This window comes from Mustela putorius, unplaced genomic scaffold (assembly GCF_011764305.1).
Source record: "Mustela putorius furo isolate JIRA1106 unplaced genomic scaffold, ASM1176430v1.1 tig00003838_pilon_pilon_pilon, whole genome shotgun sequence".
Taxonomy (NCBI): domain Eukaryota; kingdom Metazoa; phylum Chordata; class Mammalia; order Carnivora; family Mustelidae; genus Mustela; species Mustela putorius.
The window spans coordinates 1,382,376-1,403,192 of NW_025421991.1; the positions used below are offsets into that span (position 1 = coordinate 1,382,376).

The 20,817-nt window shown below is 36.6% G+C and overlaps 1 pseudogene; it reads left to right on the top strand.

Moving 5' to 3' along the window:
• The first annotated feature begins 18,522 nt into the window (after positions 1-18,522).
• LOC101682290 lies at positions 18,523-20,079 on the top strand (annotated as a pseudogene).
• Positions 20,080-20,817: the final 738 nt, after the last annotated feature.

Genomic DNA, 20,817 nt, shown 5'->3' on the forward strand with positions numbered 1-20,817 from the left:
TTTTGAAAAGACAGTATATTCTGCTAAATTAGACGAGGGTAACCAGGGGATTTTTTTTTTTCTGTGAGTCTCAAAATAAGAGATTAATGTGTTCATTCATTTAAGTTTTATTGGATTTATTCTATACACTCTACTAGAGATAAAATTATATCTAAGGTAGAGGACCAGCCTTATGAAGTTCTTGTTCTATCTACTATAGTAAGTGATAGGTGTTGTAAGTGGCTGTGAAAGATCTAAATTTACATGCGGCAGGAGTGAGGCTTCACAAGGTGGGTACATTTAAATTGAATCTTGCAAGAAGAATATCTAAAGGGTAGCAGAATATGTCACACTAAAATATGCCTCTTTGACAAAGATTATTTTGAGCTTATATTTTGAGAAATAGCAGACATAGGAGGAGCTCTGAAAACAAAGTAGAGGTTACCCTTTTGAAAGAAAAACTTAGAAGGAAATCTCCATTTGGTAAGGATTTGTCCCTTTCTGAGTCAGGAAGAGAAGGATGACTCTAAATCAAGTGAATTTGGTTCAAATTAGGCATAATGAACCTTATCCTCCTTTACTGTACTTTCACAGGTAACTTTTTATAACTGTCTCTTCCCCCTTTCTTTTGTCTTCAGTTGGAGATGGAATTTAAACAGGATGGCTTAGGCCACCTTCAGGAGTTATTTATTTTTCCCTTCACATCTCCCATATATACATGAGGAGTGCATGTTAATAAATTTCTATTTGTTTTTCTCCTTGTCATCTGGTTTTTATTATCAGGACCTAAGCTAAGAACTCAGAAGAGTAGAGAGGAAATTGTTTTTCTTCCCCCATATATCTCACAAAAAGATAAGGCAAGAGGGAACAACATAGGATGAAGAAACTTGGCCAGTTCAGCTATTAAGTACTTGAGCATAAACATACTAAGACGTTAAAACATTATACTGTAGGTCAATGAATCTCCTTGGTGTACATAAGTTAAGAAAGTTTAAAAATGCTGGTGTCTTTCTCTGCTTGACTTATTTCGCTAAGCATGATACGCTCTAGTTCCATCCATGTTGTTGCAAATGGCAAGATTTCATTTCTTTTGATGGCTGCATAGTATTCCATTGTGTATATATACCACATCTTCTTGATCCATTCATCTGTTGATGGACTACTATCATATGATCTCCCTGATATGAGGAAGTGGTGATGCAACATGGAGGCTTAAGTGGGTAGAAGAAGAATAAATGAAACAAGATGGGATTGGGAGGGAGACAAACCATAAGTGACTCTTAATCTCACAAAACAAACTGAGGGTTGCCGGGGGGAGGGGGTTTGGGAGAAGGGGGTGGGATTATGGACATTGGGGAGGGTATGTGCTTTGGTGAGTGCTGTGAAGTGTGTAAACCTGGTGATTCACAGACCTGTACCCCTGGGGATAAAAATATATGTTTATAAAAAATAAAAAATTAAAAAAAAATGCTGGTGTCCAGACATTACCTTTCCAAGATTCTAATTTATTGACTTACAGTGAATAAATAATTTGTAAAAGATCCCTGATTATTCTAATCTACAGTCAGTGGAAAATCACCGTTTTACACAGTTGGGGGGGAATTAAAGAGTTTAAGCAGGACCATGAACAATAATTTGGGGAAACAAAGGAGCCTGCTTCTCCTTCTCCCTCTGCCACACCCCCTGTTTGCGTTCTCTTGCTCTTTCTCTCAAATAAATAAATAAAATCTTTAAGAACAAAACCAAAACCAAAAACAAAACCTATGCACATTTTTAAGTTAGATTTTATTTTTTCTTAATGATTGCTAAGAGTTTTTATTATATTCTGGGCACAAAGCCTAATAAACAGATGTTCCTAATTTATGAAGCCAATTTATTATTTTAGTCTTTTATGATTTTTATTTTATGTTTATTTAATAAGAAAAAAAACATGCCATCATTACAAAAATATTTTTCTGTTTTCTCTTAGAACAAAGTTTCACAAACTTTTTCTATAAAAGGCAAGCTAGTACATCTGTATGATTTTGTGGGCCATATGCTCTCCATCATAACTACTCAGTTCTGCCTTGTAGCATGAAAGCAATCATAAATGACTGAGCTGGCTGTGTTCCAATAAAACTTTATTTATAAATAGAGGTACTTGGTCAGATTTATTTTATGAGCCATAGTTTTAATAGTTCAATTGTTTTATCATTTACATTTAGGTCTATGACCCAAGTTAATTTGATTTTTGTGCATGGTGTGATGTAGAATGAAGGTCCTTTTTTTGCATATAAATATGCAATTACTCTGACACCATTTATTAGAAAGATTATCTTCCCTCACTTAATTACAATGTGATCTTTGATGTAAGTTAAGTGGCTATTTGTGGGCCTATTTTGGAATCTGTTTTACTCCATTTTACTCCATTTACTCCATTGCCAATCATTTTAACAATATCACATTGCCTGAATCTTAACAAGCTTATCATTAGTCTTCAAATGAGAGAGTGTTAGGTCGTCCACCTTTGTTTTCTCTTCTTCGAGATTGTGTTAACTATTCAAAGACCTTTGCATTGTGACACAAATTTTATAACTGGCTTGTCAATTTACACAATATCCTGCAGGAGTTTGATTGGGATTACATTTACTTTACCTATCCATTTTGGAATTCACATCCATAACATTATCAAGCCTTCCAATCAGTCCACAAACATGGTATGCTTTTCCATTTATTTAGATCTTTTTTTGACATTTTTTCAGAATATTTTGTTATTTTAGGTATAATTGTTTATTACACATTTCATTATATTTCTTTCTAAGTATTTGATGCTTTTTTAAAAATTTTTAAATTATTATTATTTTTTTATTTGACAGACGGAGATCACAAGCAGACAGAGAGGCAGGCATAGAGAGAGGCGGAAGCAGGTTCCCGGCTGAGCAGAGAGCCCGATGTGGGGCTCGATCCCAGGACCCTGGGATCATGACCTGAGCCGAAGGCAGAGGCTTTAACCCACTGAGCCACCCAGGTGCCCCGATGCTTTTTCTTAATAAGTGACATTTTGAATTTTATTTGCCAAAAATTTTTGTTACTTTACCGAAATACAAATAATTTTTGCATCTTGAATTTTTTCAAGAAGCTTTGATAAATTCACTAATTAAATCCAATTGTGTTTTTGAAACTTTTCTTGTCCCCGAAACCCAAAAGTTAAAAAAAAAAAAAAAAAGACTAAAGAAACTAATGAACTATTATAGAGAATGGGTAATACCAGCACTAACTAAAATGATGGGTATGAAAAGAGATTTTAAAACATGTAAAAGAATTCATGGAAATTGAAAGTTTTATGATAATGTAAACTGAAGATTAGAAGGAGTCTATCAGATCTCTGTCTTGGGTGGATGAATAGTTAATGCTACCATTTACTAAGAATGGAAATACAGGAAAAAGAAAACTCTTTGGAAAAAATAATGAGATCAGTTTTTGTTTGTTTGTTTGTTTGTTTGTTTGTTTGTTTTAAAGATTGTATTTATGTATTTGACAGAGATCACATGTAGGCAGAAAGGCAGGCAGAGTGTGGGTGGAGGGAAACAGGCTCCCTGCTGAGCAGAGAGCCCAATGTGGGGTTGAATCCCAGGAACCTGGGATCATGACCTGAGCTGAAGGCAGAGGCTTTAACCCACTGAGCAACCCAGGTGCCCCATGAGATCAGTTTTTAATAAATTCTTTTGAGTTGTATGTAAGATATCTAAGGAAAATTTTCTAAAAAATTGAATATAGAAATCTGGACTTCAGCTATCTAGTTTTCAGGACTTTAAGTGTTAGTTGACGCCATGGATACATAGATTAAAGCATATAAACAATGTCTAAAGTGAAAAGGGAGCTAAAAATTTTAGTGCATTTAGGAAAATGCCAATATTAAAGAAGCAGTGAAATGAGAAAAGGCAACAAAGGAGAAGAAAAGAAAATGTTCAAGAGAAGAGAAACAAGAAAGGATAATCACAAAAGCTAATGAAAGTAAGATTTTCAAGAGGTAGAGCATGTGCTGCAATGTTAACTGCAATGAACTGGTCAAGTGATAAAGATACTGAAACTGAAATTACCAATTTAGAAGTCATTAATTATTTTTCCCATAAACACTTAAGCAACATGATGAGGAAGGAAAGCAAAATGAAGTAAATTGAATTGGAGTAGAGGAAATCAAAGACAACTGAGAAAAGTAGTGTTTGTAAAATCTCTCATGTGAAGAGGAGGAGATAAGGCTCTGGACAAAGGGTGATACACATTCAAAGGAGTATATTTTTGAAGGAGAATATTTGATAATATTTATATCTCTATTTTACCCAAAGAGTTTGAGGCTATAGATGCAAGAAGAGATAATTAATGGAAAAGATCTTACAGTACATAGGAGAGTGGATTTGATGTATAAATACCACCCAAATTAAATTAAACTTATTTTTATTATTTATTTTTTATTTATTTAATTAATTTAGTTAGTTTAGAGAGAGAGAAATCATATGAGCAGAGGAAGAGGGAGAGAGAGAATCTTAAGCATGCTCCATACTCAGCATGGAGACCAATGTGGGGCTCAATCTCATGACCCTGAGATCATGTCCTGAGCTGCAGTCAAGAGTTGGACACTTGGGGCGCCTGGGTGGCTCAGTGGGTTAAGCCGCTGCCTTCGGCTCAGGTTATGATCCCAGAGTCCTGGGATCGAGTCCCACATCGGGCTCTCTGCTCAGCAGGGAGCCTGCTTCCTCCTCTCTCTGCCTGTCTCTCTGCCTACATGTAATCTCTCTCTGTCAAATAAATAAATAAAATCTTTAAAAAAAAAAAAAAAGAGTTGGACACTTAACTGACTGGGCCAACCAGATGCCCCTAAACTAGACTTTTCTGTAATAGGATAAAGAGAAACATAAATACTTATGTTTTGTACATTTGGGGCACAAATATTGGATATAAGTTAACACATGCTAGTTTTAGCTTCTCTCCCATCTAGTCTTTCACACTCGAATATCTAACCTGACATCTTTGAATTACTTCTAAGTTGTCATCAAATGAATGGAAAAAATCTCACCTTACTCTACTTTCTTTAAATATAAGGCAGTCTTTCTGATCTTAACCTAGTTTTGCTAATAGATCTTTGGGCTGGCTAAGAGTTGTTTGATCTAGACTGGTTTGTGCTGCTCTAATATCTTCTACCCTTCTCCAGGGAGCATCAGGGTAGCAAAAAATATGTATTTCTTTATACCATGCCATGCTTACCTTGCAATCCTTTAGATATCCTATGGTAGCATACCTTTAATTATGCCTGTAAAAATCAAGCTACAGATTTAAGTAATATGTGATGGTCTTCGTGAAGATAGGAACATATAAAGAAAAGACACTCATTCTATCTTTGCTACATAAGCTACCATCCACCCCCATCTCCTCCAAATACAAAATCCCAAATAGAATTAAGTGAATAGTAAAGCAATGTATGTTCTGAAGATTTGTGTTATAAGCAAATAATCATAAGGTGCATAAAGACTTTTTAAAGAAAGCAGTGTCAATTTAATACACTGCATTTAATACATGGAACAGCAACAAAGAAATAAATTTTATTGGAATATGACTAGTTTTTAGTATTAGTGAAGAAGTAGAGACATCTGGTAAATGGAGGTTTGTGATTACATTAATTAAAGGAAACTTTGAAGGCAGTAAATTGAAATTAACAGGTTTAAATAACTGTAACAGAAAATGAGTGGTCAAGATCATTTTTAAGAGACTTCCTTAAAACATATTTAATATTAAAGTAGCATTATAAAATCAGATTCTATCTCTATAATAACAAATAAATATTTTTAAATGCTTCCCTTTACATTTACCACGACATGCAAAATACATAAGGTGATGAGTGAGAAGTTAAAAAGATGAGACTGAGTTCCTAAATTAATTCATTCGTCTAGTATTTGTAGAGTATATTTTCCTTTTAATGAACACACGTAATTCATATTAGCATTACTGGGAGGAAGTTACACTTGTATGGGAAGAATACATCAATCAACATGTCAAAATCTGAGAACACTTTGTGAAGGATTTGTTATTTCAGTTTATTGCACAAGTGCTGTCTGCATGACATGAAACAGAAACATTCAATCATGCAAATGCTTGCTAATATCTGCATGTTTTAAATTGGAGGTAAAATGTATAAAGTGTTTACTTCATTTTATATGTAAAAAGAAAAAGCAACTAACATTTGCCGAACCCCAAGCATGTGGCAAGCACTGTGCTAAGTCCCTAATGGGTATATTGCCACAAAAATGTTATAAAATCATTCCAAGAATCATGGCTTAAAATAATCATTTACTTTCATGAGTCTGTGGGTCAATTAAGCACTGGTTGATAGAGATCTTAAGCTAGTGTTGCTCATGGATATAGAGGTTTTCTAGTTGTCTGATCTAGTCTGGGCCCGGTAAGGTAGTTTTTTATGCTCTAATGTCTCTTACCTTTCTCAAGGGGGCATCAGTGTAATCTATTCTTATGTGGTGTTAAAGCAACAAGAGAGCTTTATAAGCTGAGTGGCACAGAAGCTTTACATATTCTGATCATGTTATGTCCTATAACATGCCATCTATTAAAGAAACAGAATCTGAAATATACATTATTTTGTTTAACATATCCCCACAAGATAGTATTATTAGCTCCATATTACAAGTAGGAAACTGGAAGAGAGTTTAAGTGACTTGCCCAACTCATAGAAGTTATATGTTGCAGAACTAATGCCTAAATTCTTGATTTTTGTTTTTCTAATAATTTCCTATGCATATGGGTTTAAAATTTGCAACTGAAATGATCTGCCAATCCATATATAAATGATACTAGCAGATCAACAATGAACCTAAATATGTGTGTATGTATATATATATATATATATATATATATATATATATATACATAGTCATTGATTAATAAAAACAACCACTACTTGAATCAATGGAGTGACATTTAAATCATGCTTTAGGTTCTCTATTTTTTTAAATTGAAGTTTAGCTGACATACAATGTCACCTTAGTTTTGGGTGTACAACTTCATGATTCAACAACCCTATACATTATGTTACACTCACCACAAGTCTAGCTACCATCTGTCACTGTATGCTATTTTAACACAATGGACTATATATTCTCTATGCTAAACCTTTCACCCCTGTGATATTCATTTCATAACTAGTAGTCTGTATCTCCCACTCTCCTACCATTTTGCCCAACCCTCTTCCCCCAGCCTCTTGTAACCACCAATTAGTTTCCTGTATTTATGGGTCTCTTCCTGCTTTGTTTGTTTATCCATTTGTTTTATTTTTAGATTCTATGTATAAGTGAAACCATATAGTATTTGTCTTCCTCAGTCTGACTTATTTCACTTAGCATAATATCCTCTGGGTCCATTCATGTTGTCATAAGTGAGACAATCTAATTCTTTTTTGTGGTGATATATATATATATATATATATATATATATAGTCTTCTTTATTCACTCATCTATTGGTAAACATTAATTTGCATCCATATTGGCTATTGTAAATTATGCTGCAATATATTGGAGTGCATAAATCTTTTTAAATGGTGTTTTTCTTTCCTTTGGGTAAACACCTGGTAGTAAAATTACTGGATTCTACAGTATTTATGTTTTTAACTTTTTGAGGAATCCCCATACCATCTTCCACAGTGACTGCACCAATTTACATTCCCACCAACATCGCATGATAGTTCTTTATCCTCTATCTCCTCACTAACACTTGTTATTTCTTCTTTTTTGATGGCATTCTGGCTGCTGTGAAGTTATAACTTATTGTGATTTTGACTTGCATTTTCCTGATGATTAGAGATGCTGAACATATTTTCATGTGTCTGTTGGCCCTTGGTATGTCTTAGGAAAAATGTCTCTTCAGGTCTCCTACCCATTTTTTTCTAATATTTTACTTATTTATTTGACACACAGAGAGATAAAGAAACTATCTGTGGAGGGAGCTGTAGGCTGAGGGAGAGGGAGAAGCAGGCTCCCTGACAAGCAGGACTCCATCAGAAAACCCTGGGATCGTGACCTGAGCTGAAGGTAGTCACGTAACCAACTGAGCCACCCAGGTGATCCTCCTCTGTCCATTTTTTTTTTTAATTTTTAATTTTTTATAAACATATATTTTTATCCCCAGGGGTACAGGTCTGTGAATCACCAGGTTTACACACTTCACAGCACTCACCAAAGCACATACCCTCCCCAATGTCCATAATCCCACCCCCTTCTCCTAAACCCCCTCCCCCCAGGAACCCTCAGTTTGTTTTGTGAGATTAAGAGTCACTTATGGTTTGTCTCCCTCCCAATCCCATCTTGTTTCATTGATTCTTCTCGTACCCACTTAAGCCCCCATGTTGCATCACCACTTCCTCATATCAGGGAGATCATATGATAGTTGTCTTTCTCTGCTTGACTTATTTCGCTAAGCATGATACCCTCTAGTTCCATCCATGTTGTCGCAAATGGCAAGATTTCATTTCTTTTGATGGCTGCATAGTATACCATTGTGTATATATACCACTTCTTCTTGATCCATTCATCTGTTGATGGACATCTAGGTTCTTTCCATAGTTTAGCTATTGTGGACATTGCTGCTATAAACATTCGGGTGCACGAGACCCTTTGGATCACTACGTTTGTATCTTTAGGGTAAATACCCAATAGTGCAATTGCTGGGTCATAGGGCAGTTCTATTTTCAACATTTTGAGGAACCTCCATGCTGTTTTCCAGAGTGGCTGCACCAGCTTGCATTCCCACCAACAGTGTAGGAGGGTTCCCCTTTCTCCGCATCCTCGCCAGCATATGTCATTTCCTGACTTGTTAATTTTAGCCATTCTGACTGGTGTGAGGTGATATCTCATTGTGGTTTTGATTTGTATTTCCCTGATGCCGAGTGATATAGAGCACTTTTTCATGTGTCTGTTGGCCAACTGGATGGCTTCTTTGCAGAAATGTCTGTTCATGTCCTCTGCCCATTTCTTGATTGGATTATTTGTTCTTTGGGTGTTGAGTTTGCTAAGTTCTTTATAGATTCTGGACACTAGTCCTTTATCTGATATGTCGTTTGCGAATATCTTTTCCCATTATGTCAGTTGTCTTTTGATTTTGTTAACTATTTCCTTTGCTGTGCAAAAGCTTTTGATCTTGATGAAATCCCAATAGTTCATTTTTGCCCTTGCTTCCCTTGCCTTTGGCGTTGTTCCTAGGAAGATGTTGCTGCAGCTGAGGTCGAAGAGGTTGCTGCCTCTGTTCTCCTCAAGGATTTTGATGGATTCCTTTCGCACATTGAGGTCCTTCATCCATTTTGAGTCTATTTTTGTGTGTGGTGTAAGGAAATGGTCCAATTTCATTTTTCTGCATGTGGCTGTCCAATTTTCCCAGCACCATTTATTGAAGAGGCTGTCTTTTTTCCATTGGACATTCTTTCCTGCTTTGTCGAAGATTAGTTGACCATAGAGTTGAGGGTCTATTTCTGGGCTCTCTATTCTGTTCCATTGATCTATGTGTCTGTTTTTGTGCCAGTACCATTCTGTCTTGATGATGACAGCTTTGTAATAGAGCTTGAAGTCCGGAATTGTAATGCCACCAACGTTGGCTTTCTTTTTCAGTATTCCTTTGGCTATTCGAGGTCTTTTCTGGTTTCATATAAATTTTAGAATTATTTGTTCCATTTCTTTGAAAAAGATGGATGGTACTTTGATAGGAATTGCATTAAATGTGTAAATTGCTTTAGGTAGCATAGACATTTTCACAATATTTATTCTTCCAATCCAGGAGCATGGAACATTTTTCCATTTCTTTGTGTCTTCCTCAATTTCTTTCATAAGTACTTTATAGTTTTCTGAGTATAGATTCTGTGTCTCTTTGGTTAGGTTTATTCCTAGGTATCTTATAGTTTTGGGTGCAATTGTAAATGGGATTGACTCCTTAATTTCTCTTTTTTCTGTCTTGCTGTTGGTGTATAGAAATGCAACTGATTTCTGTGCATTGATTTTATATCCTGACACTTTACTGAATTCCTGTATAAGTTCTAGCAGTTTTGGAGTGGAGTCTTTTGGGTTTTCCACATATAGTATCATATCATCTGCGAAGAGTGATAATTTGACTTCTTCTTTGCCTATTTGGATGCCTTTAATTTCCTTTTGTTGTCTGATTGCTGAGGCTAGGACCTCTAGTACTATGTTGAATAGCAGTGGTGATAATGGACATACCTGCCGTGTTCCTCACCTTAGCGGAAAAGCTTTCCGTTTTTCTCCATTGAGAATGATATTTGCGGAGGGTTTTTCATAGATGGCTTTGATGATATTGAGGTATGTGCCCTCTATCCCTACACTTTGAAGAGTTTTGATCAGGAAGGGATGCTGTACTTTATCAAATGCTTTTTCAGCATCTATTGAGATTATCATATGGTTCTTGTTCTTTCTTTTATTGATGTGTTGTATCACATTGACTGATTTGCGGATGTTGAACCAACCTTGCAGCCCTGGAATAAATCCCACTTGGTCATGGTGAATAATTTTTTTAATGTACTGTTGAATCCTATTGCCTAGTATTTTGTTGAGTATTTTCGCATCTGTGTTCATCAAGGATATTGGCCTATAGCTCTCTTTTTTGGTGGGATCCTTGTCTGGTTTTGGAATCAAGGTGATGCTGGCCTCATAAAATGAGTTTGGAAGTTTTCCTTCCATTTCTATTTTTTGGAACAGTTTCAGGAGAATAGGAATTAGTTCTTCTTTAAATGTTTGGTAGAATTCCCCCGGGAAGCCGTCTGGCCCTGGGCTTTTGTTTGTTTGGAGATTTTTAATGACTGTTTCAATCTCCTTACTGGTTATGGGTCTGTTCAGGCTTTCTATTTCTTCCTGGTTCAGTTGTGGTAGTTTATATGTTTCTAGGAATGCATCCATTTCTTCCAGAGTGTCAAATTTATTGCCGTAGAGTTGCTCATAGTATGTTCTTATAATAGTTTGTATTTCTTTGGTGTTAGTTGTGATCTCTCCTCTTTCGTTCATGATTTTATTTATTTGGGTCCTTTCTCTTTTCTTTTTGATAAGTCGGGCCAGGGGTTTATCAATTTTATTAATTCTTTCAAAGAACCAGCTCCTAGTTTCGTTGATTTGTTCTATTGTTTTTTTGGTTTCTATTTCATTGATTTCTGCTCTGATCTTTATGATTTCTCTTCTCCTACTGGGCTTAGGGTTTCTTTCTTGTTCTTTTTCCAGCTCCTTTAGGTGTAGGGTTAGGTTGTGTACCTGAGACCTTTCTTGCTTCTTGAGAAAGGCTTGTACCGCTATATCTTTTCCTCTCAGGACTGCCTTTGTTGTGTCCCACAGATTTTGAACCGTTGTATTTTCATTATCATTTGTTTCCATGATTTTTTTCAATTCTTCTTTAATTTCCCGGTTGACCCATTCATTCTTTAGAAGGATGCTGTTTAGTCTCCATGTATTTGGGTTCTTTTCAAACTTCCTTTTGTGGTCGAGTTCTAGCTTTAGAGCATTGTGGTCTGAAAATATGCAGGGAATGATCCCAATCTTTTGATACCGGTTGAGTCCTGATTTAGGACCGAGGATGTGATCTATTCTGGAGAATGTTCCATGAGCACTAGAGAAGAATGTGTATTCTGTTGCTTTGGGATGAAATATTCTGAATATATCTGTGATGTCCATCTGGTCCAGTGCGTCGTTTAAGGCCTTTATTTCCTTGCTAATCTTTTGCTTGGATGACCTGTCCATTTCAGTGAGGGGAGTGTTAAAGTTCCCTACTATTATTGTGTTATTGTTGATGTGTTTCTTTGATTTTGTTATTAATTGGTTTATATAGTAGGCTGCTCCCATGTTGGGGGCATAGATATTTAAAATTGTTAGATCTTCTTGTTGGACAGACCCTTTGAGTATGATATAGTGTCCTTCCTCATCTCTTATTATAGTCTTTGGCTTAAAATCTATTTGATCTGATATAAGGATTGCCACTCCTGCTTTCTTCTGATGTCCATTAGCATGGTAAATTCTTTGCCACCCCCTCACTTTAAATCTGGAGGTGTCTTCGGGCTTAAAATGAGTTTCTTGGAGGCAACATATAGATGGGTTTTGTTTTTTTATCCATTCTGATACCCTGTGTCTTTTGACAGGGGCATTTAGCCCATTCACATTCAGGGTAACTATTGAGAGATATGAATTTAGTGCCATTGTATTGCCTGTAAGGTGACTGTTACTGTATATGGTCTCTGTTCCTTTCTGATCTACCACTTGTAGGCTCTCTCTTTGCTTAGAGGACCCCTTTCAATATTTCCTGTAGAGCTGGTTTGGTGTTTGCAAATTCTTTCAGTTTTTGTTTGCCCTGGAAGCTTTTAATCTCTCCTTCTATTTTCAATGATAGCCTAGCTGGATATAGTATTCTTGGCTGCATGTCCTTCTCGTTTAGTGCTCTGAAAATATCATGCCAGCTCTTTCTGGCCTGCCAGGTTTCTGTGGATAAGTCAGCTGCCAATCTAATATTTTTACCATTGTATGTTACAGACTTCTTTTCCCGGGCTGCTTTCAGGATTTTCTCTTTGTCACTGAGACTTCTAAATTTTACTATTATGTGACGGGGTGTGGGCCTATTCTTATTGATTTTGAGGGGCGTTCTCTGAACCTCCTGAATTTTGATGATCGTTCCCTTTGCCATATTGGGGAAATTCTCCCCAATAATTCTCTCCAGTATACCTTCTGCTCCCCTCTCTCTTTCTTCTTCTTCTGGAATCCCAATTATTCTAATGTTGTTTTGTCTTATGGTGTCACTTATCTCTCAAATTCTCCCCTCGTGGTCCAGTAGCTGTTTGTCCCTCTTTTGCTCAGCTTCTTTATTCTCTGTCATTTGGTCTTCTATATCACTAATTCTTTCTTCTGCCTCATTTATCCTAGCAGTGAGAGCTTCCATTTTTGATTGCACCTCATTAATAGCTTTTTTGATTTCAACTTGGTTAGATTTTAGTTCTTTTATTTCTCCAGAAAGGGCTTTTATATCTCTCGAGAGGGTTTCTCTCATATCTTCCATGCCTTTTTCGAGCCTGGCTAGAACCTTGAGAATTGTCATTCTGAACTCTAGATCTGACATATTACCAATGTCTGTATTGATTAGGTCCCTAGCCTTTGGTACTGCCTCTTGTTCTTTTTTTTTTTGTGTTGAATTTTTCCGTCTTGTCATTTTGTCCAGATCTGAGTATATGAAGGGGCAAGTAAAATACTAAAAGGGTGGCAACAACCCTAGGAAAATATGCTTTAACCAAATTAGAAGAGATCCAAAATCGTGAGGGGGGAGAAAGGGGATAAAAAAAGGTTCAAAAAGGAAGAAAGAAAGAAAAAAAAAAAAAGAAAAAAAAATTAAAAAAAAGAAAACACCTTTTAGAAAGTGGTTGTTTTTCTGTTTCCAGAATTGCTGTTCTTCTTCTCTTTGATCTGCCGATGGATTTTCAGGTGTTTGAAATCTTTAGATAAGCTATCTAGCTGATCTCTCGCTAGCTGAAGTAGTCTCAGCCTGCTACTTCTCCACCATCTTGACTCCTCCCCTCCTCTGTCTAACCTTGGTTGCTAATCTCCATATGAGGTTTCATTAATTAAGTTGTAGGTAAGAACAGTAATTTTCCTGTTCTGCTTGATTCTAGCTGGGTTTGTTTCAAAAGATAAAAGTGTAAACTTAAATTACTATGAATGACAATATCAAGACCTCAAATTGTGGGTTTTATGCATAGCAATTTGTCATTATTAATTCATACTGTTCACTATGTGACAGGAACCAAACAAAATAGAATCCAGGATTGGGCTCTAGGCTTATTCCATATCCTAGGAGGTCAGCTAAAGGAGTTCTCATGAGGATATATTGAAGATCATTTTACATTACAAAAATCAAAACCCAGAAGCATGGTGAATGTAGGAATGAATTCAAAATAAACTAGTGTTGGGGCACCTGGGTGGCTCAGTGGGTTAAAGCCTCTACCTTCAGCTTGGGTCGTGATCCCAGGGTCCTGAGATCGAGCCCCACATCTGGCTCTCTGCTCCGTGGAGAGCCTGCTTCCTCCTCTCTCTCTGCCTGCCTCTCTGCCTACTTGCGATCTCTGTCTGTTAGATAAATAAATAAAATCTTTTAAAAAATAAAATAAATATAAACTAGTGTCTTATTTTATGAACAAGGAATAATCAGACATGGTCAGCTTTCTGAAAAATTTGGATATGTAAATAATTTTATAAAATAACTATGAATATGAATTTGAATTCTAAATCCTCACACACAAAATTTCTTTAAAATAATCTCTTTAGGGGTGGCTGGGTGGCTCAATTGGTTAAGTGTCTGCCTTCAGCTCAGGTCATGATCCAGGGGCCTTGTGATTAAGCTCCACATCAGGCTCCCTGCTTCTCCCTCTACCTCTGTTCCTCCCCCTGATCAAGTGTGCTCTCTCTCTCTTTCTCTCTCTCAAAGATAAATAAATAAATAATAAATAATAAAATAAAATGAAAATTTCTTTAAACCATTGTCCCCTTGAACACTCTGTCCATTCACAATATATAGTCATTGATCTTTTCTCATTAGCGCTTCCAAGAGCTTGAGGAACTGTTTGTGTAGCAATTACAACTCTGTTCAAAACAGTTATATTATCTACATCTATTGTTTATAGATTGACAGTAAAGAATCCATGGGGATCCAAAGTACTATAAATCTCTAAACATTCTTGGGGCTATAGGGAAGTTTAAAAAACACTGATAAGAAGCAGGTTGTAGATATTAACTAGATATGGTGTTGAAGACAGTCACACATGTATCAAACTCTGAGGTATATATTGATCCAAGATAAGACCAGTATTTACCTTAAGAAACACAGCATAACAATGGCCATGGTCGCCAAACTGTGGAAAGAACCAAGATGCCCTTCAATGGATGAATGGATAGGGAAGATGTGGTCCATATACACTATGGAGTATTATGCCTCCATCAGAAAGGATGAATACCCAACTTTTGTAGCAACATGGATGGGACTGGAAGAGATTATGCTGAGTGAAATAAGTCAAGCAGAGAGAGTCAATTATCATATGGTTTCACTTATTTGTGGAGTATAACAAATAACATGGACATAGGGAAATAGAGAGGAGAAGGGAGTTGAGGGAAATTGGAAGGGGAGGTGAACCATGAGAGACTATGGACTCTGAAAAACAATCTGAGGGTTTTGAAGGGGCAGGGCTGGGAGGTTGGGGTACCAGGTGGTGGGTATTATAGAGGGCACGGATTGCATGGAGCACTGGGTGTGGTGCAAAAACAATGAATTCTGTTACACTGTGAAGAAATTAAAAAAAAAGAAAGAAAGAAAGAAAGACCGCATAATGGTGTTAAACAAACACCCCTGTGGATACTTGTATTTTTATATACATTCTATGACTAAAATTAATTTTGATAAAAATTTTGATCTACTTTTATTTTGACATCTAAGGAATATTTGCAGCAATGCAATAAATTAGATAATGCTTTCTATTATATTGCTGTAGTCCATTTATTCAGCTATAGGAAAAAGCAGTATGTAACTTAACTTTTTTCTAATCAGCTTTGTGCTTTCTTCCTAGAAAATTTTGCAGTTTACAACAACTAGGAGTATGGACTAAAAAAATAAAAGACTTTAGAAAGAGAAAATTCAGCTTAAAATTCTGTTTCTACCACTTCATTTATTAAATATTCAGCCCTGGGAAAGTTTTTAACCATTCTGAGGCTCAACTATACAATGGAGAAGTATATCAATGTCTGACTCAGGCATTGCAGGCAACCCAGGGGTTGCAATAAAAATTAAATGAGATGGAGCTTTTTCTTTTTAGATCCCCTTTTTAAAATTTTTAAATTTTATTTTGTCATATTCTTTGCAATTTAAATTTATTCTATTCTTTTTTATTTTATTTTACTTTATTAAGATTTTATTTATTTATTTGACAGAGAGACACAGTGAGAGAGGTAATACAGGCAGGGGAGTGAGAGTGAGAAGGAGGCTTCCCACTGAGCAGGGAGCCCTATGCAGAGCTCAATCCCAGGACCCTGGGACATTGACCTGAGCTGAGGCAGATGCTTAATGGTGGAACCACCAAGGTGCAACTATTTATTTTATTCTTGAGAAAATTAAATTAAATGATAATTATGTTGTTATGAATACCAAAATCTGGTAATAGAGAAGTACACTTAATCTAAGACTTTTATTATACAATAATGTGATTGAAGCAATATTTCTTTTAATATATATAAAAATTCACTGGTATGTTTATTTACTTGTTTTCCATTCTTTTTTTTCTACTTTAAGATTACTTTTCCCAGTTACTCTTAAGTAAATTCACATATTTTGTAACATTATTAATATGAATAAAACTAAAGGTTGAGCAATTTTACCAACTTTTAAGATTACTAAGATTGACATTCAAATTAGACAATTTTTTCCTACACTAAATGAACACAAATTTTGTGTTATATTATTAGTAATCTAAAAATTTTGCTTTTAAAAATTATAATTGATAACTACAATGTAATTCAATATGCCTTTCTTTTTTGATTAAATTATGTCACAGTAATTTGTTTTTTTGTTTGTTCTTTTGTTTATTCAGTTTTTAAATTTTAATTCCAGTATAATTAACATATGGTGTTACATTTGTTTCAAATGTACAATATAGTGATTCAAAAATTCAATACATCATTACTCAATGCTCCTTATGATAAGTGTACACTTAATCCCATTCAATTATTTCATTCATCTCCCAACCCAGCTCCTCTCTGATATTCTTTATTTTATTTTCAATTTTTTAATTTAAATTCTAGTTAGTAAACATACAGTGTAATTTGTTTCAGGAGTAGAATTTAGTGATTCATCATAACAGGGGTCTCCTTAACACCTATCACCCATTTACTCCATCCTCCATCTACCTCCCTCCATCAAACTTCACTTGGTTTGTTCTCTATAGTTATGAGTCTCTTATGGTTTGCTTCCCTCTCTCTCATTTGTTTTTTCTTCCTGTATGTATACCTGTTTTCTTCTTAAATTCCACATAAGAGTGAAATCATATGGCATCCATCTTCCTCTCACTGAATTATTTTGCTTACCATAATAATGTAGTGACACATATACCATTACAAATAGCAAGCTTTCATTCTTTATTTTATAATGTCACATATCATTATCTATTTTCTATTGATTTTCCTTTAATGAATTAGCATACAATGTGATTTTTTTCCGTTTTATTTTATTTCTTTTCAGTGTTCCAAAATTCATTGTTTATGCACCACACTCAGTTCACCATGCAATAAGTGCCCTCCATACAACCTACCACCAGCCTCACCCAACCCCCCAACCCTCAATCCTCCAAAACCCTCAGTTTGTTTCTCAGAGTCCACAGTCTTTCATGGTTTGTCTCCCCATCCAATTTCCCCCATCTCACTTCTCCTATCTCCCAATGTCCTCCGTGTTATTCCTTATGCTCCACAAGTAAGTGAAACCATATGATATTTGACTCTCTCCGCTTGACTTATTTCACTCAGCATAATCTCTTCCAGTCCCATCCACGTTGATATAAAAGTTGTGTATTCATCATAATACTCCAAATGCATAATACTCCATTGTATATATGACCACATCTTCCTTATCCATTTGACTGGTGAAAGGCATCTTGGCTCTTTCCACAGTTTGGCGATTGTGGCTATTGCTGCTATGAACATTGGGGTACAGGTGGCCCTTCTTTTCACTACATTTGTATCTTTGGGGCAAATACCCAGTAATGCAATTGCAGGGTCCTGGGGAAGCTGTATTTTTAATTACTTAAGGAATCTCCATACTATTTTCCAAAGTGGCTGTACCAACTTGCATTCCCACCAACAGTGCAAGATGGTTCCCCTTTTCTCCACATCCTCTCCAACACTTGTTCACTTGTTGTTTACTGTGTTGTTAATTTGGCCATTCTAACTGGTGTCAGGTGATATCTCAATATGGTTTTGATTTGAATCTCCCTGATGTCTAATGATGATGAACATTTTTCCATGTATGTGTCAGCCATTTGTATTTCTTCTTTGGAGAAGTATCTGTTCATGTCTTCTGTCCATTTTTTGACGTGATTATCTGTTTTGGGTGTGTTGAGTTTGAGGACTTCTTTATAGATCTTGGATATCAGCCTTTCGTCTGTAGTGTCATTTGTGAATATCTCCTCCCATTCTATGGGTTGTCTCTTTGTTTTGTTGCCTGTTCCCTTTGCTGTGCAGAAGATTTTGATGTTGATGAAGTCCCAAAAGTTCATTATTGCTTTTGTTTCCTTTGCCTTTGGAGACATATCTTGAAAGAAGTTGCATATTCTCAGACCACAATGCTTTGAAACTGGAACTCAACCACAAAAAGAAGTTTGGAAGAAATTCAAACACTTGAAGCTAAAGACCACCTTGCTTAAGAATGTTTGGATCAGCTTTTTTTTCACAACAGGTTTGCCGCCAGAACAGAGGCTTCATGAAAACCACTGCTCAACCTAAGCCAGAATGGGGAAGGAAAAGTCTTATATCAACATTGTTGTCATTGGACACGTAGATTCGGGCAAGTCTACCACTACTGGTCATCTTATCTACAAATGTGGTGGGATTGACAAAAGAACTATCGAAAAATTTGAGAAGGAGGCTGCTGAGATGGGAAAAGGCTCCTTCAAGTATGCCTGGGTCTTGGATAAATTGAAAGCTGAACGTGAAAGTGGTATCACCATTGATATCTCCCTGTGGAAATTTGAGACCAGCAAGTATTATGTGACCATCACTGATGCTCCAGGACACAGATACTTTATCAAACACATGATTACAGGCACATCCTAGGCTGGCTGTGCCATCCTGATTGTTGCTGCTGGCATTGGTGAATTTGAAGAAGGTATCTCCAAGAATGGGCAGACCCGTGAGCATGCCCTTCTGGCTTACACATTGGGTGTAAAACAACTAATTGTTGGTGTTAACAAAATGGATTCCACTGAGCCACCCTACAGCCAGAAGAGATATGAGGAAATCATTAAGGAAGTCAGCACCTACATTAAGAAAATTGGCTACAACCCCAGCACAGTAGAATTTGTGCCAATTTCTGGTTAGAATGGTGACAACATGCTGGAGCCAAGTGCTAACATGCCTTGGCTAAGGGATGGAAAGTCACCCATAAATATGGGAATGCCAGTGGAATCACACTGCTTGAAGCTCTGGATTGCATTCTGCCACCAACTCGTCCAACTGACAAGCCCTTGAGTCTGCCTCTCCGGGACATCTACAAAATTGGTGGTATCGGTACTGTCCCTGTGGGCCTAGTGGAGACTGGTGATCTTAAACCTGGCATGGTGGTCACCTTTGCTCCAGTCAATGTTACAACTGAAGTCAAGTCTTTTGAAATGCACTAGGAAGCTTTGAGTGAGGCTCTTCCTGGGGACAATGTGGGCTTTAATGTCAAGAATGTATCTGTCAAAGATGTTCATCATGGCAATGTGGCTGTTGACAGCAAAAATGACCCACCAATGGAAGCAGCTGGCTTCACAGCTCAGGTGATTATCCTGAACCATCCAGGCCAAATTAGTGCTGTATATGCACCTGTGCTGGATTGTCACACAGCTCACATTGCTTGCAAGTTTGCTGAGCTGAAGGAGAAGATAGATCATCATTCTGGAAAAAAGCTGGAATATGGTTCCAAGTTCTTTAAATCTGTGACGCTGCATTATTGATATGGTTCCTGGCAAGCCTATGTGTGTTGAAGCTTCTCTGACTATCCTCCTCTGGGCTGTTTTGCTGTTCATGACATGAGACAGACAGTTGCTGTAGGTGTCATCAAAGCAGTGGACAAGAAGGCAGCTAGAGCTGGCAAGGTCACCAAGTCTGCCCAGAAAGGTCAGAAGGCTAAATGAATATTATCCCCAATACCTGCCACCCCAGTCTTAATCAGTGGTGGAAGAACAGTCTCAGAACTGTTTGTGTCAATTGGCCATTTAAGTTTAATAGTAAACGACTGGTTAATGATAACAATGCATCGTAAAACCTTCAGAAGGAAAGGAGAACGTTTTGTGGACCATTTGTGTGTGTGTGTGTGTGTGTGTGTAGCAGTTTTAAGTTATTAGTTTTTAAAATCAGTACTTTTTAATGGAAATAACTTGACCAAAAATCTGTCACAGAATTTTGAGACCCATTAAAACAAAAGTTTAATGAGAAAAAAAGAAAGAAAGAAAGAAAGAATGTTTGAATCAACCAGGAAATCAAAGAATAAATTGAACACTTCATGGAACCACTGAGAATGGAGACGCTTCAGTCCAAAACCTATGCAATATAGCAAAGACGGTCCTAAGCGGAAAGTACATAGCCATCCAAGCCTCCCTCAAAACAAAACAAAACAAAACAAACAAACAAAAAACCTGCAAAAACAAAATACACAAGCTGTCTTTATACCTTAAAGAACTGGGGAATCAACAACAAATTAAGCCAACCCCACACACAAAAAGGGAAATAATCACGATTAGAGCAGAGAAAAATGAGATAGAAACTAGAGATACAGTAGAACACATCAATGAAACTTGAAGCTGGATTTTTTTCAAGATTTTATTTATTTATTTGACAGATAGAGATCACAAGTAGGCAGAGAGACAGGCAGAGAGAGAGGGGGGAGGAAGCAGGCTCCCTGCTGAGCAGAGAGCCTGATGCAGGGCTCCATCCCAGGACCCTGGGGTCATGACCTGAGCTGGAGGCAGAGGCTTTAAGCCACTGAGCCAACAGGCGCCCCTGGATTTTTGAAAGAATCAATAAGATCGATAAACCACTGGCCAA